We start from the raw sequence: 15007 nt of genomic DNA, 5'->3' as shown, positions 1-15007 counted from the left end.
TGTGTTGTGTTTGTGTAGCTGGGTGTGGTTGTGTGTGTGTGGGTGTGGCGTGTGCGTGTGCGTGTGCTGTTGTACAGCTGACTCATGACTATGTTCGCTCGTACTGATAGTCCGGATGGATGTATATGGGATCCTGTGGACAAAGACCCTCCATAATGTGTGTAGTGGTGGTGTGTCGTGTGTGTTGTGTGTGTGTGTGTGTGGGTGTGTGTGTGTGTGTGTGTTGTGTGTGTGTGTGTGTGCTGTGTGTTGTGTGTGTGTGTGTGTGTGTATATATATATTGGTCTTCACTAACCTGTACTCCGGCCTCTGTGAGTTTGGCCCTTCTGAGCCTAGCTCTTCTCTGTGTATATATTGCTGGGAGTGCGTTCGTTCAAAGGCTCTCTCCAGCTCCTCCAGCTGCTCGGCTGAAAAGGTGGTCCTACTGCGACGCTGTTTCCTCTTCAGTGGCAGGCCCGGCTCCGAGTCCACATCCGAACCCTCGTCTGAGTGGCTGGCTGCAAACACGCAACACATAATGGTTATTCTGATTGGCCGTTTGGAAAAACTAAATGAGGAAGGCTGTTATTTTTCTATGGAAGAAGGGAACAACAAAATGCCAGAAGACTTGGAATGTAAAGTAAACGCTTGCACCTTTATTAGCGAGACACACGGAAGCAACAGGTGTCAAAGATTTGGTATAAATCCTGCAATGTAATGTAATGACTAAGGCCCAGAGTTTTCCTGGGCAGCTCCTGTGGTCAGGGAATAACATATCTAGATCTCCCCCAACTATGACTAGGAGCTTATGGCTTTCACAGGGAGAGATCACTTTAAATATATCCTGAACACCCCTTTTAACTCCCCACAGGCACCAGTGGATCATAAGGTGATCAAAAGAGCCCAGTGAGACCAGTAGTCTGCTTAAACATGGATTAAAGGAGTCGTATCCCTGTAGGGCAAAGTAGGATATCCCCTAGGCCTCTAGTCTCATTCATGCTGGGCGCACTGTGGAGATAGCATTCTATAGAGGAAGACAAGCAGGGAGAGAGGCGCCTATCACCAGGCAGGTGCTGCCTAATCTGCCAACATAAGTGACAGGGGTGCCATTTTGGATGAAACATTTATCCCAGATTGTGGCTTTAATCTGTTTGCTCAGTTAAGGGCTGCTGGACAGAGGGACAGAAGAATAGACAGACAGAGACAGAGACAGAGACAGAGACAGAGACAGAGACAGACAGAGACAGAGACAGAGACAGACAGAGAGACAGAGACAGACAGAGAGACAGAGAGACAGAGAGACAGAGAGACAGAGAGACAGAGAGACAGAGAGACAGAGAGACAGAGAGAGAGGGCCTTTAAGGCCTAATTCAGCAGAAGAGAGGTGAATGAAGGCTTGAGGCTGAGAGACTGAACAACTAAAGCAGCACATGGGGAGAGGCTAGCCGTCTATTAAATAATGATTAGGCTCCTCAAACTAGCGTGACAGCCACCCATTGTCTACCATTACGTGTATGCAATGCCCTCGACACACACACACACACAAAATGTATACACACACTCACACTCACACATGCATCTGCTGTGTCTAGGACCTCTGATTTCACGCGTTGCTTTTTCTCTATAACAATGTTTCCAACGCAGATGGCTACAGATAGAACGGGTTAAACTCCCTTGAGCTCCTTGCCTGAGACCATCTAATCATGAAGTCAGACAGAAGATGTGACTGAGCTCTGTGAGCCACAAGTCTGTGTTCCTAAAGGCAAATAAAGTTATATTCTGGTGATAGTATTTCCCAAATCAATTCCACTGCATGTCTCTCATTGAGGCATCAGAGAGGAGGAAAGAGACAGAGAGAAGTGGAGAGAGAATGGTTAATGGAGGTAACCTCTCCTTTTCTTTCCCCTCCTCTCCTCTCCCCTCCCCTCCTCCTCTCCTTTCCCCTCACTTCTCCTTTCCCCTCCTCCTCTCTTCTCCTTTCCCCTCCTCCTCTCTTCTCCTTTCCCCTCCTCCTCTCTTCTCCTTTCCCCTCCTCCTCTCTTCTCCTTTCCCCTCCTCTCCTCTTTCCTCTCCAGATTTAGGAGGTTTAATTAAAAAGAGAGCCAGGCAGGCAGGCGAGTTGGGCTCCCGTCTCTCCAGTCCCCTCAGCGCCAGCCCCTGGAGCCGAGTAGGAAATGCTTGTGCTGGTTGCCAGTGAAAGCCCGTCCAGACATTACACGAGAGTTTTAGCTATGGGAATTCTGCTCCGGCTCTGGAACCCCAAAATCAAGATTCCGACGCCGGGAAGAGCTCTTTAATAGATTCGGACCAGGGGTCCTTCACTATCCTTCACGGACAGAGCATTGAGAGCAGAGAGATTCATGGGAGAGTTGTTGGACGTAAAGAGCAAATATCCATCAGGGCAGATAGTTTTCAGCCGTGATTTCGAATACTGGTCTGGCTAGGACGTTTGTGGTACTTTGGCAGCAATGGCGAGGAGAGGCTTGGAACACAGCATGAAGCCTAACTGAAAACTGAAAAAAGTATAGTGAAGGATTTTTTTCAGCCATGAATTTTACATTTACAACTTATAAACTACAAACTAGTATTTTGGATACTACCCTCTAATCTCAAATTCTGCCCCAAAAGCCACTGGACTTTCAAATCATTCACAAAACAAGAAACGGATTAATCAAGAGATAAAAAAGAAAAAGACTAAACAAACTTCACAGTCATTACCATTTAAAGGAGAGAAGAGAGAGATATAAAAGAAGGAGAGAGAGAGTGCTAGAGCTGAAAATGAGAGACTCAACGAGAGAGTGAGAGTTCATAAAGCACCCCAGCAGCACTGTATCATGTTAGCTGCAGGGTGGGGGTGGAGCATTCCTCTCTCTCTCTCTCTCTTTTTCCTCGCTCCCTGTTTTTATTATTACTAACTGCCGCGAAAACTCTACATCACGGCCACTCCGTTAATGGCAAATGACAGTGTTACTTTTGTCATCCTCCGGACTTTTTTTTCTCTCTTTCTCTCCCTCTCTCTCTTTGGGAGTGATGTGGCCTGGGTTCCTTTGTATGGCGGAGGGGAGAGGCCTGGCAGGGCTCTATTGGGTCAATTTCCACGCTCCATCTGTAGGATCCATCAGGGCTGCCCAGGCCCGCATTCAGGGCCCTGTCACCTGCCCGGCAGGGGAGTGGGGGGCTGGGGAGCGAGGGAGTCGAGGGGGGGTGGTGGAGCAAGGGGGGGTGGTGGGAGCACAAAGAGGGCCAGAGAGGGGCCATTGTGGGCTGTGGAGGGGCACAGCAGGGAAGCGCCCCCTATCCCACCTTCCACCTAAACCGAGAGGGGCATGGGGATTGGAGGAGGGATGGGGGTTGGGGGGTTGAGAGAGGGGGTAACTGAGAGGGGAGCTGAATGCACCTGGAGAAGAGTGTATGTGGGCAGGGGTTCAGGGGTGCTATAGAGGGAACCAGGATGGCAGGACAGGAAGGAGATAAATTGAGGATGCTCTCTACTCCCTTGCTCTGTGCCGTTCATTCTTAAAACTGTCCCTTACATCACGTCCATTTCCATCAATTCACTTCCCTGTTTCTTGTTACTCATGCTCTCTCTACATCCCCCCCTCCCCCTCGCCACAACAGCTTTAGAGTATGAGAAGACCAACCACGTTCCGACGTCGCGGAGGATCGGGATGAGAGGGGAACGCAGGCGCAGGAACCCGGAGCAACAGTGTTCCCACACATTCCCGTCAGCAAACAGGAGAAGAGGATAGTAAACACACAAAGGGAGGCCTCGACCTCCTCACTTCAACACCCAAATCAAATGTTACGCTGGAGCTAAAGCACCAGGGTGCTGAGAATACAAAATACTCAACAGTTTGGCTGTGTCTCTGACCACAATGGGAAGATAGATTATTATCCCTGAGGGGGAAATTGGTTTTGCTGTTGAATTACCCAGTAAAATAGACATTTAAACAAAGCGGGACAAGGCCAGTAGATAAAGGATACATTGCATAAGGATGGCAGAGTGCCACAGTAAGGATAGACAGAGAGATAGATTTAAACAGGTAGTTTGTGTTAGACAGTGCTTGTCTCTTAAACTATTACAGACATTGATGTGCTGTTCACACAGAAACCAGCTCTAACACTTGCATGCACAAACACACGCAAGCACACACACACACACACCGACTTACAGAGGACACACACAACAACAAAAAAGCACACACACAAACCTGAGCTAAACTAATGCTTTATCGATCCAGGGAGCAGACAGGCAGGGCACACACACACAGATGTGAACCGTCAAGCTGTCTCTGTCCATTAAGATCACCTGCAGTAGAACTGTATTTAACAATAGAGGAAAACCTCCACACAGACCAGACCTCCAATAGGGACTGGCTTTGTTGACTGTGTAGAGTGCAGTGGCCAAGACAAGACACACCCTGGCAAGCATTCAACTCTCCACCCTACTCTGAGATGTCAATATGAGGAGAGACATCACTCACACACATAGTGACTGATACACACACACACAGAGAGAGAGTCGGCAATACACACACACTAAAATACAACCTGTGCACTCTCTGCTTTTGCAATCTCAGCATAAAGACGTAGAAAGAGAAAGAAAGCGAGAGAGAGAGAGAGAGAGAGAGAGAGAGAGAGAGAGAGAGAGAGAGAGAAGAGGAATAGAAAAAGAGAGAAGCCTAAAGAGAGAAAGGGTTTAGAGAGAGGGCCATATGGGGTTGTTTATGACGAGAACGGTCGTAGGGGCGGGCAGCCCATCCTCTAGGGGTTCTTACTATAGAGGGTAATTGAGCTGCTGACATGTGTTCCTCTGCACCCAAAACAAAAGGCAGAAGAGACAAATAAACTAGCTATTTGCCCAGGGAAGTAGATCTGGCCCTTTCAGAGAGTATGACTCACTGGCCTACTCACTGAATAAAACAGTACATCATCGCCATGGAGGCGTGACAGGGAAATGCTAGGGCCAGACTCAGCAGATGCACACGGGGCATAATGGTTAACTGAGAGCTTTTGACCCCAGCTGGAGTTAACAGTGTGGGGAGAAAGAGAGGAGAAAGAAGGGAGGATGGGGAGGAAGAGCGGAGTGGGGCCTGGCTCTCACTTTCTAAGGAGCCCCCAGGAGTCTGTGCCAGCTGCCTGGGAATGAGGAAGGGAGGTAGGAGGGATAGAGATATGGAGAGATGAGAGAGAGATGGCAAGAGAGAGAGAGAGATGGCAAGAGAGAGAAAGGGGAAGACAATGGTAGACAGGGAGATATGGGAGAGCTGGCTACAGAGATCACACACAAAGAGAGTCAGCGATATGACGTTAAAAAGATGTATCACTCTCTAATATAGCTGAAGTGACAAACGGCCCTGTGCAGGGCATTATGTGGAGCCAGTGTGGGCATCTTATTATTTAGTTCCAGTGGGGTGGAGTGAGGTGACAGTTTCACGGTGGCATTGCCACCCCCAGAGAAGGGACAAAGCAGCGGCACAGCATCCATGCAGGGCCACATGAACAGGCCAGTCTGCCACACGCTCCCCCCCAGCACCGACCCACCCCTGCCCAGCTGCCCAAGCCACCCGCTCCCCAGGTGCATAATGGGCCTAGTGGGCCTACTCTCACAGCTTCACACCAAGCAATCACCATCATCATTCCAATTCACTTTAGCATTACACATCCATGCAGGATTTCCATGTAATATAGGATGTCTATGTAATATGTTCTATAGCCCAGAGGAACGGAACGGGAGTCCATTAGCTGTCATGGTGAACTAAACATTATTCTAACCCTCTCTTCCTGAGGAGGAGATAGTTTTAACAGGCAGTGACCCTGAGCCGCCCTCTGACCCTGCCCAAACCACACTGACATGTACTGCCGGAGATGGGAGGAGGACAGGAGAGGGGCGGATGGGGGCTACCTACCCCTTTACAGCCCAACATCACCTCTCCACAAAACATCATAGGCAGTGAACGGCCAGAGAGTTCAACCACCGTCACATTCCTCAGTTTCTCTTCTTTTCCATAACAAATGTTATTGGCTGTGATGTGTCTTTCTTTCTGTTTCTCCCTTTACTTGTTAGTCTGTCTGTCCTGGTTTCTTTAGTTTTACGTTTTGACATTTGTGGGATTTTTCTAAGCTTCTCTCACAGAAGTGAGAGATTGATCGAGTCGAAGACAGTTGAGATGTACGAATACTGATGAAAAAACAGCTGCAGATATTTTTTTTCCGTGAGAAGACAGCTAAAAAGAGCCACGAAATTACTCTACCGTGTCCCTTCCCTTCTACGCTGAACTAAACTGCTATTCAACAACAAAAAAGCCTGGCTAAACAAAGTTAAGTGATTGACAACGCTGTCTGGCTTTACTCAATTAACTATCTCATTGTGTCCGAACCTTTTTTACCAGGAGTCTCCTCGCCCTCGGCCCCCCGACTCCATTCTCTTCCAACTCCTTTATCCTCAACCATCACAGAGTTTTGCTTGGCTAATATTTCCAAGGAAATAGAGAGCTCTTTTTATACAGGGACTCCTCTCCTTAACCTTCTATTGGTCGCTCTTCTCTTCTCTCTTCTTCTCTCTTTCTCTTTCAGCCACTTCAAACTGTCTCTCAGGGCAGTGGGGAGAATGTGACGGAGTCTATCAGCAACGAGGGGCAGGTCCAGGGCAGGACCCCGCTCCCTCACTTCAAAGTTGCCCTGCATTCATTAATTGTCCTTTGAGTTATATCATGCCGATCACAATGCGGGTGCCAGTGGAGAAAGAAGCTTTAATGAAGCATAGAGCCATTCACTTGCAGATAAGCCAGTCTTGAGAGTGATGCTGTGATGTAGGCTAAAGTGAATGTGGTGTGTATAGCTAGGGTGAGAGGAGTAAATCGGGAAGTGAATAGGAGGGGGGATGCTTTTGAATGCAACACTAACTGATGCAATCTGTTTCCACTAGCATAGCTACATTCTCTAAAAATGCTAGCCAGCAGAATCTGGACGTCGCTAACTAACCAGCTGACAATATTTTAAATGGTTTGCAGGAAACAGGAAAAAGGCCATTGTGGACAGGGATGGTAGAGGGGAATAAGCATAAGCATCTGCCTCTGATTCCAAAGGTGGCATGTTCAAATCCAGCAATAGGAAGTTGTTTTTGATATTTTAGTTTTAAGCCTATCCCAAACCTTAACCATTCAGAGTTAATGCCTAACTTTAAGAATTTGAGTTAATGCCTAGACTTAACCTTAAAGACCTCGAAATTGGACGTTTGGAACAACTTCATAATTCGAAATTTGAGAAACATGGATGATCGACTAATTCTGACGTGAGACTGTGAGAGCTTGTAGGACACCTAACACCAAATTCCCTAGGATACATCCACTATTAATCTATCACTGAGGTTAAAAACTCTTAGCCCTGGAATGAATTCTGATCCCTCTATCCAACATCAATCTCCTAGAAACAGTTGCTATATTCCAGGTATTGTGGCTTTGGATTTCTGGTTTGGCATATTGTTACAGTACAGTTCCACCTGCCAAGTTCAGTTGGGTTTACATAAGTAGTTATAACCCAGGCAGGGAGACAGCCATGGATCACACAGAGTCAAAAACCCAGCTTTTCTCTACTCTAGGATTTCTCTGTTGCTCTGCCTGGAGGCAGAGATGGAAAGTAGCCTGTAGGAAACATTCCATTGGTTGCAATGAGGCTTTCGTTTGTTGTGACTGGAGACAGTCTCCCATCTCTCTCTCCATCTCTCTCCATCCCCCTGCTTAATTCACCAAAACACCTTAAAAACGCATGGGCCGTTGACAAATACACAACGTTAAAGAAATACAGAAAATCAATGGTCTATCTTCCCCGATGGTTTCCCTGTTCATCTTCCCTTGATGGTTTTCCCTGTTCATCTTCCTGATGGTTTCCTTGTTCATCTTCCCTGTTCATCTTCCCTGATGGTTTTCCCTGTTCATCTTCCCTGATGGTTTTCCCTGTTCATCTTCCCTGATGGTTTTCCCTGTTCTATCTGAGGGGGTATCGGAGTATTCCTGACCTGAGCTTGTACTAGGCTATTACTGACTGACTGTGTGATATACATGGGTCTATTGACATTTCTAAATGCCCTGGGAGAATAGGCATTATGGAACGTTCTAATTGGTTTATATGGTTTGCGTATATACATTCAGACAAATCAGTCAATGATATGATTAAAAATCAACCACATTTATTGCAAAGTATGCATATTACGGTGTATTCATGCTACGTTGAAAAATMTCTCACTTTCTCCGTAATCGATATCTTTCTCTCTCTCCCTGTATCCCTCTCTCTCTTCTCTCTGTCTCTTATTCTCAATCTCTACTCTCTCTTAGTCCATGCCAAAGTAGTGGGGAGCCATTTTCCCCACTTTATTTACACAAACAAAGTCCTACTCAGTTTCTTTGACAAAAGCAGCTAAATCTTTCATGTTTTGTCAGCACTTGATTCCTCCTGTCCCCTGGCTATTTGCCTGCCCCAAGACAATGGAGCCAGGAGAATGGGAGCAGATTGTTGGAATGTGCCTCAATGAAACCAATTATTACATGTTGACTGCGTTCACCATGGCAGATTTGAAAGAACTGGGCTTATTCAATTTGGCACCGCAGGACTCCATTTTAAGAGAAGTTATCCCTTTGACTGTTTGTATTTTCTTTTTCTTTTTTTCTCCCCTCCCTCCTTCTCTCTCTCTCTCTCCCATCGTTTTAAATAGAATCTGCAAGAAAAGGCCACTCCTCTATCATGAAATTGGTTACTTTTAATTAGCTAAATGGGGCTAAAGGAGTGTCATTGGTGATATAGTCATACAGAGGAACGGTGTCATTAATTAGGAGCCACTTACTGTGCAGGTATTTATTGATTAATAAATGTAACCATCTATTCCGTTCTGGAGGCACTTTACATGCCAGTATCATTTATGGAACTTGCTAATGCAAGATTTAGGTGGATACGTTTCTAGATATTTTTTTCATCAACATTAATTTGTTGTTAAAGATACTATGTATTTACTATTTCCTGTACTAATGCCTCTCACTGCTACTTCTAGTACAAGGTACAACCGTTTTTATCATGATAATAACACAACCATTTAATGGACTCGCAGTTATATATAGTAAATCAATTGTATATAGTTATATTTTATTTCCGCTAAACGTCATTATTACAGTTAAACAGGAATTGGAATCATTCAACATCAGATTAATTTCCTGATTAAAAGCGCAACATTTCCAATTTGCTTGGGGGCATCCTTTTCCCAGAATGCTCTAGGTTCCCTGTAATACCGTGCAGATATAGTAGCTACCCAGTCCCAGTATAGCTACTTTTATCCCGGCCACAGAACTCTGCAGTGGCCTTTTACCAGACAAATAAATCTAAACGGAGRAGCTTTGATCTCGGCACTTAAGGGAAGCCAACAATGGAGGCCGAAGAGAAAGGGGCAGAGAGCAACAGTCCTCTCTCTCCCACAACTATCGCCTCTACAAACACCTACTTAATCAATATTTGGCCAGAAGACACCGTCCTCATACCCAAAACAGCCTTTTCATATTCTTATTAAGAGCTTTAAAGGACAAAGAAAACAWCAAGACCAACTACTTCCACAGACACACAGAAGAGGGGAAAAGGATATGGCATTATCAACACCTGAGTTTGCACTGAGTTTATAAGTTGATGTAGTCATTATGGATAAGATCATGTTGATAATGCGGATGATAATGTAACATGGGGTCCAGGTACTGAAAGCAAACACCTAGAATAATCCTTCCATAACACTAAACTATTTCTGTTGAAATAGATAACACATCAAAACAATAACTTTTAGTTCATTCAGATGTTTGGCATGTTTGACAATAAATGGGCTGTTAATCATATTGTGCCCGTAATAACAATTGAACATCACTTGTTGCAACGTTTTATTATGCCTTGCTGTTCCTGACTTTTTACAACGTCTACATCCGGTTCATAGGCCTATCTCATAATATCTGCAAGGCTGTCTAATCTATTTTAACAAGGCATCAACACGAATAGATTACAGAGAAAATTGGGGAGAATAATATCAGATATCGAAACACAATCATAAAGGAGCACCATAAATGCAACAAAATACAAGCCTACAAATTCGTTCCAACCCTGCAGGAAAGACCTTAACCAAACTGGCAGAGTCACTTTTAAAGGTTAATAAAGTCAATTGACTATCCTGATCTGTATTCGCGATGCCTCGCCTGGAAAGAGGGAGGAAAGCGGTGTTATTGCATGAATGCGCGCGCCCCGGGCGAAGAGGAAGGGGGCGGGCTTTGTCCGGAGATGAAAGTGGAGAAAAATAAAAGGTTTGAGTTTAATCTACTAGAAAAGGTTTTCACTGCGATGACTGATGCAGTAAGGACTAGTAAGACCATGCGTAAAAGAGCGATGTGGGCTCAATCATTTGAGGATGCTTGGAGGGGAAGTACAAATGTTTAAAAAAAATATATATATATATATGTTTGATAGTTATTTATCTAATGTGGCCTATATGTATTTGCTATAAGTGGAACGAAATAGATATATTTAAAAAAGATATATAGATATATTTATATATAAACAAAGCAGGCAATGGGCACTGGGCACTTCAGACATTTTATGAACTACTACATAGGCAACAATAATATGCTCACATTTCTAGAATTGTATAACCATGTAAAAAAAAAAGTGAATAAGCATGTCAAGTCCATTTAGCCTACTATAAGCATAATGGGAAAGGCCTATGATATCCTAGAGCCTACATTCCCGAAAACACAACAGGTCACCAATCAACAGGTGTTCGGGAAAATCCAGGTCACGGGGAGAAAGTAGATGCTGTCTCTTTATCTCGGACTCGGAATGGTAAACGCCATCTCCTGACGTCGAGAAACACTCCAAAGTAACATTTTGTAGGTGAATACGGCATTTTTTTTCTCTGGGCGCGCTGTCTATAAAACAGGCCGGATTTGCTATCGGTGTTATCTGAATTATTCATCGCTTATTGCGGGTCCATAATGTCTTCTCCCAGCCCTTTGTCAGCGCATTTTTTCTCCCTTTCTCTCCACATTTTGAAAAGCTTTGGCGTCTTTTTGTACACCACTGAGCCGCTTGCTATAGCAGGCCTTTGTGCGCGAGATGCCGAAGTGTGAGTCTCAATGGACTCTCGCGCCTTTGTCTCCCAAGTTCATCCTCAAGTGCCGGATTGTGTGCAGAGGAACCGTTGGACAAATGTTTGATCAACTTCATATGGAAACGTTTGGCTTTTGTAAAAGTTTCGTTTAGAAATAATAGCCTATAGGCATACAATTCAGAACTCCAAATTCATAAACAATAGACTATGTTGCAAAAATGTACATAATAGTTATATGTCAAGTGCCATTGGTTTTTGAATGTTAGTTTTTTATGTTCAAGTTAAAAAATATAATATGCACAGGACTCATTCCGCTTTATAAACCAACCGTAGCCCAAGAAAACAAAAGTAAAATACAATTCTGGTCAACAGATTTACTAAACAATTTCTGGACGTATATAATTTATTCCAACTTTATTCAATCCATTATTGGGAAATTGCGTAATTAAATTGAATAACTGAAAATGAAATATAATTCCTATTTCCATAAATCAAATTGTAGGACTATTCCAATTCATGATTATACTTTCTTTAGGCTACACCAACTGAGTCTCGTCTGTCCTCTGATTTGAAATGGTACAGATATCTTGTAACTCAGTATCGTTAAGAGACAAATACTAATTTTCCCCATTCTCAATTTCCCTAAATGTTCCACCAACAGACTCAAGAGGCCAACAAATAAACAAACCTTTAAGAAACTTCTAAAGAATAACTCTACACATATTTTATCACAACCAAATATAGAAAACTGAGAGGAAAAAAAGTATACGATGGTACTAATTCTGAAATAAAAAATAAGTAGGCCTATCTAAATCAGAATTGCACACTTGTCCAATAGAACTCAACATCGTCGCCTAGGCCACATCAACATCGCCAGTGCTCTGCACTGCTTTTAATTAAAACCATTACTTACATCTATCCCCGAGGATGCCATCGATGCTGTGTTTCGCCCTTCTTTCGTTCTCTTCCAATTCCCTCTTCTCGATTTCATCATCGTCCTCCTCGTCTTCTCCTGCACCTCCCCCGAATTTACAACGCATGGTGCGGCTGATTGAACTCACTTTCGAAACAAAATATAAAATGATAGGCCTACGTTATTTTTTAAATGCATGCAGGAATACGGGATAATGAGCAAACTTGTGTCAAAACAGGTATTAGACATACTAACATTTAATTCATATTGCCACTATAGCACCGGTTGATTTGTTGACACATGGCATTCATATGATGTTTTATTAGGCAATGCATGGCATACTTTTAAACTTTCAGATAAGTTTACATGTACATGCAAATACTGTTTTCGTTATTTAGCCAACTGCGGTTATGATTTCTTAGGCCTAGGCTAGTATATCCTCTCTTGACAAAATATTTGCAACATTGCCTTTTTTACTACGCAAAAGTTTAGACGATTTCAGTCAAGTAGGCCTATATCCTACCGTCCATATTTGTTTATTATGAATGACATTATTTGAAAAGTGTAGATATATTGTAAAATATGTATTTTAGTGATGTTGTACGTATTACAAATTGGTAAATAAAAAAATAAAAATGTAACTACCTGAGGGGACGTTGTTTCTGTCGCAGATGCCGTCTTTGAGTAATGTATCCCTGATTTCCCAGCTGAACATTCCCGGGTTGACTCTCTTGTATTCCTCGATCTTCTTGTCCACGTCTGGAGTGGTTGTCTGCTTCATGCCAAGAATGCATACACATTTCTTTCAATATATTGTTGTTGCAAAATACGGTTTCCTTTCTGAATAAATTAGAAATTGCACAATACAAAATAAGTAGCCTAAGGGATAGGCCTGTGCTTGCTTCTGTGGAGTTTGATTGTTTACTTGACATAGTTTATAAAACCTAGGTTTTGACTCTACATCCACTTGGTGGGTTAATAGAGTGTGTAAAAGTGCGCGTAAAACACAGCCCAAATGTCCTTATCAATGAAAAAAGTAGGCTATTTCAAATTGGGAATGTATTAATAGCGTATGACAATTCCATAAATTATACAAACTGTAGGCCTACATTATTACGTGTCCTTTTAGATAGCACGTTACTTTTATGGCCTGTCATCTCCCATTAACTCTCTCTTGCCGTTAGTGATGATGACAGTGTTAGAGCATATGGGCTTGGTTTAAAGTTGAAACAATAAAACTAAAATATTCTGCTATTAATTATCGTTGCCTATTTCAGGCAAGTCTTGCAATCCGGTTCTAGGGCCCTCACCTTCGGTTTGCTGCCTCCGATGGCCCCGGGCCTGATGGAGCCGGTCTCCTGATACCGGCAAAGGATTTTGGACACGCAGCCGTGGGAGACTCGGAGCTGGCGGGAGATGACACAAGGTCGGATGCCGTGGTGGGCCATCTCCACGATCTTGTGGCGGATGTGGTTGGGCAAGGGTCTGCCGTTAATAAAGACTCCACCGAGTTGGTTCACCCGGCCCTGGCCTAACGGGGTAGAGACTGGAAGGAGAGAACGCATGTCATTCACTAATAACAATTACTTCAACAAAAATAACAACAGCAAAAAAGCCCAAACAATCAGGCCTATATTTATTCATTCAACCTTTATTTATCCTGATTAAAAAGAGGCTGTGTTTTCAAGAGAGACCTGTTGCAAGAAAATATGTTGTTATCTAGCTAGATATAGGCAAAGGGTTGATTGGTATTGTTTTTACACTAGACCTAATTAATAGTGCACAATGTAGCCTAAATCGATAAATATCAAATTCATAACATGAGCATTGTCGTTGTTTTGATAACAGCTGCTGTGTCAATTCAACGGAATCAGGGGTTGCTACGTGGCCTAGTAGTGCATAGGCTACTTTCCAATAGCCTAAAATGTTTGTCACTGTCAAAATGCTAGTTCATGTGTAGCCTAATTGTCTGTTGAAAGGCAAACAAAATGATTTATAGACGAACAACAATTTTGCATCTGTTCGAAGTTGACAACATATCAACACTTGCTATCTGATTGAATCAATGACAAACAAACTAAATCTTCCAACACGGAAGAAACATGAACTTGGTTCCATTTGGACCCATATTTATTTGCAACTGCCTACCTTCCAGAGAGTAGCCTCCCCGCGGGTAGTTCTGGTGGTGTGTCGGGCGCATCATTCTCGGTATGCCCCCGGCTAGAGCTGTCATGTCTCCTAAACCTCCGCCAACAAAGCTTTGCGCTGGACCAAAATCAACACCAAAACGGGAACTTCAGAACAATTCTGGGATCCCCCAAAAAGTTATAGACTACACTTTGGCTTTGATGGAGCAACAGGACAGCCTCCACGTCCTAGGGAGTAGCAAGTTGCTTCGTCAAAATAACAACAACATGCAACTAAAAACACAAGTTAAATCCTTGGAAAAAGATGCATTTGTCGATATCCAATATGGAGAGTGAAAATAGTGAACGTTTGACAAAGCGAAGTTTGCCTCTGTTGAAATTGGAAGACGCTTAGTTGGAGATCTTGTTGACACTTGATGTGAATTGAAAAGATGAGTGGAAGTGAAACATTTTATAAGATGTTTCTCTCCTTTCTACCCCAGTCTTTCCAGGCCTCTGATTGGCTTAGAGAGGCGAAAGTCCTGGTGGCCGAAGGGACTTTTTGATTGGCCGATAGCGGAAAATGTATTCTGTAGTGGCCTCACTGAGTCAAGGCGATGTGTTTTGAGTCTTGCGGTGCCCTCGAGCTTTTTGTTTCACAGGATCTGATCCAGGATCAGCCCTCCATCCATAACATTATATCTGGTCCAACCATGTCGATGGATGAAGATGCGTCTTTCACTGGAGGCAACGCTACCCCCTGCGTCTGTAAGTAAACAGTCACTCATTTATCCATTTATTATGATGTGACTAAAATCACATACACAAACACAGTTTGTTAATGCTATGCACAGTGATACTACA

The 15007-nt window shown here is 43.6% G+C and overlaps 1 pseudogene; it reads right to left on the bottom strand.

Annotated features, from left to right (window-relative positions):
* The window catches only part of LOC111979364 (paired box protein Pax-3-like), a 43868-nt pseudogene extending 29119 nt beyond the window's left edge, over positions 1 to 14749 (bottom strand).
* Positions 14750 to 15007: the final 258 nt, after the last annotated feature.

Source organism: Salvelinus sp. IW2-2015, linkage group LG19 (assembly GCF_002910315.2).
Source record: "Salvelinus sp. IW2-2015 linkage group LG19, ASM291031v2, whole genome shotgun sequence".
NCBI classification, from domain to species: Eukaryota; Metazoa; Chordata; class Actinopteri; order Salmoniformes; family Salmonidae; genus Salvelinus; species Salvelinus sp. IW2-2015.
The sequence above is the reverse complement of the archived record's forward strand: the minus strand, read 5'-3'. Positions and strand labels throughout refer to the sequence as shown.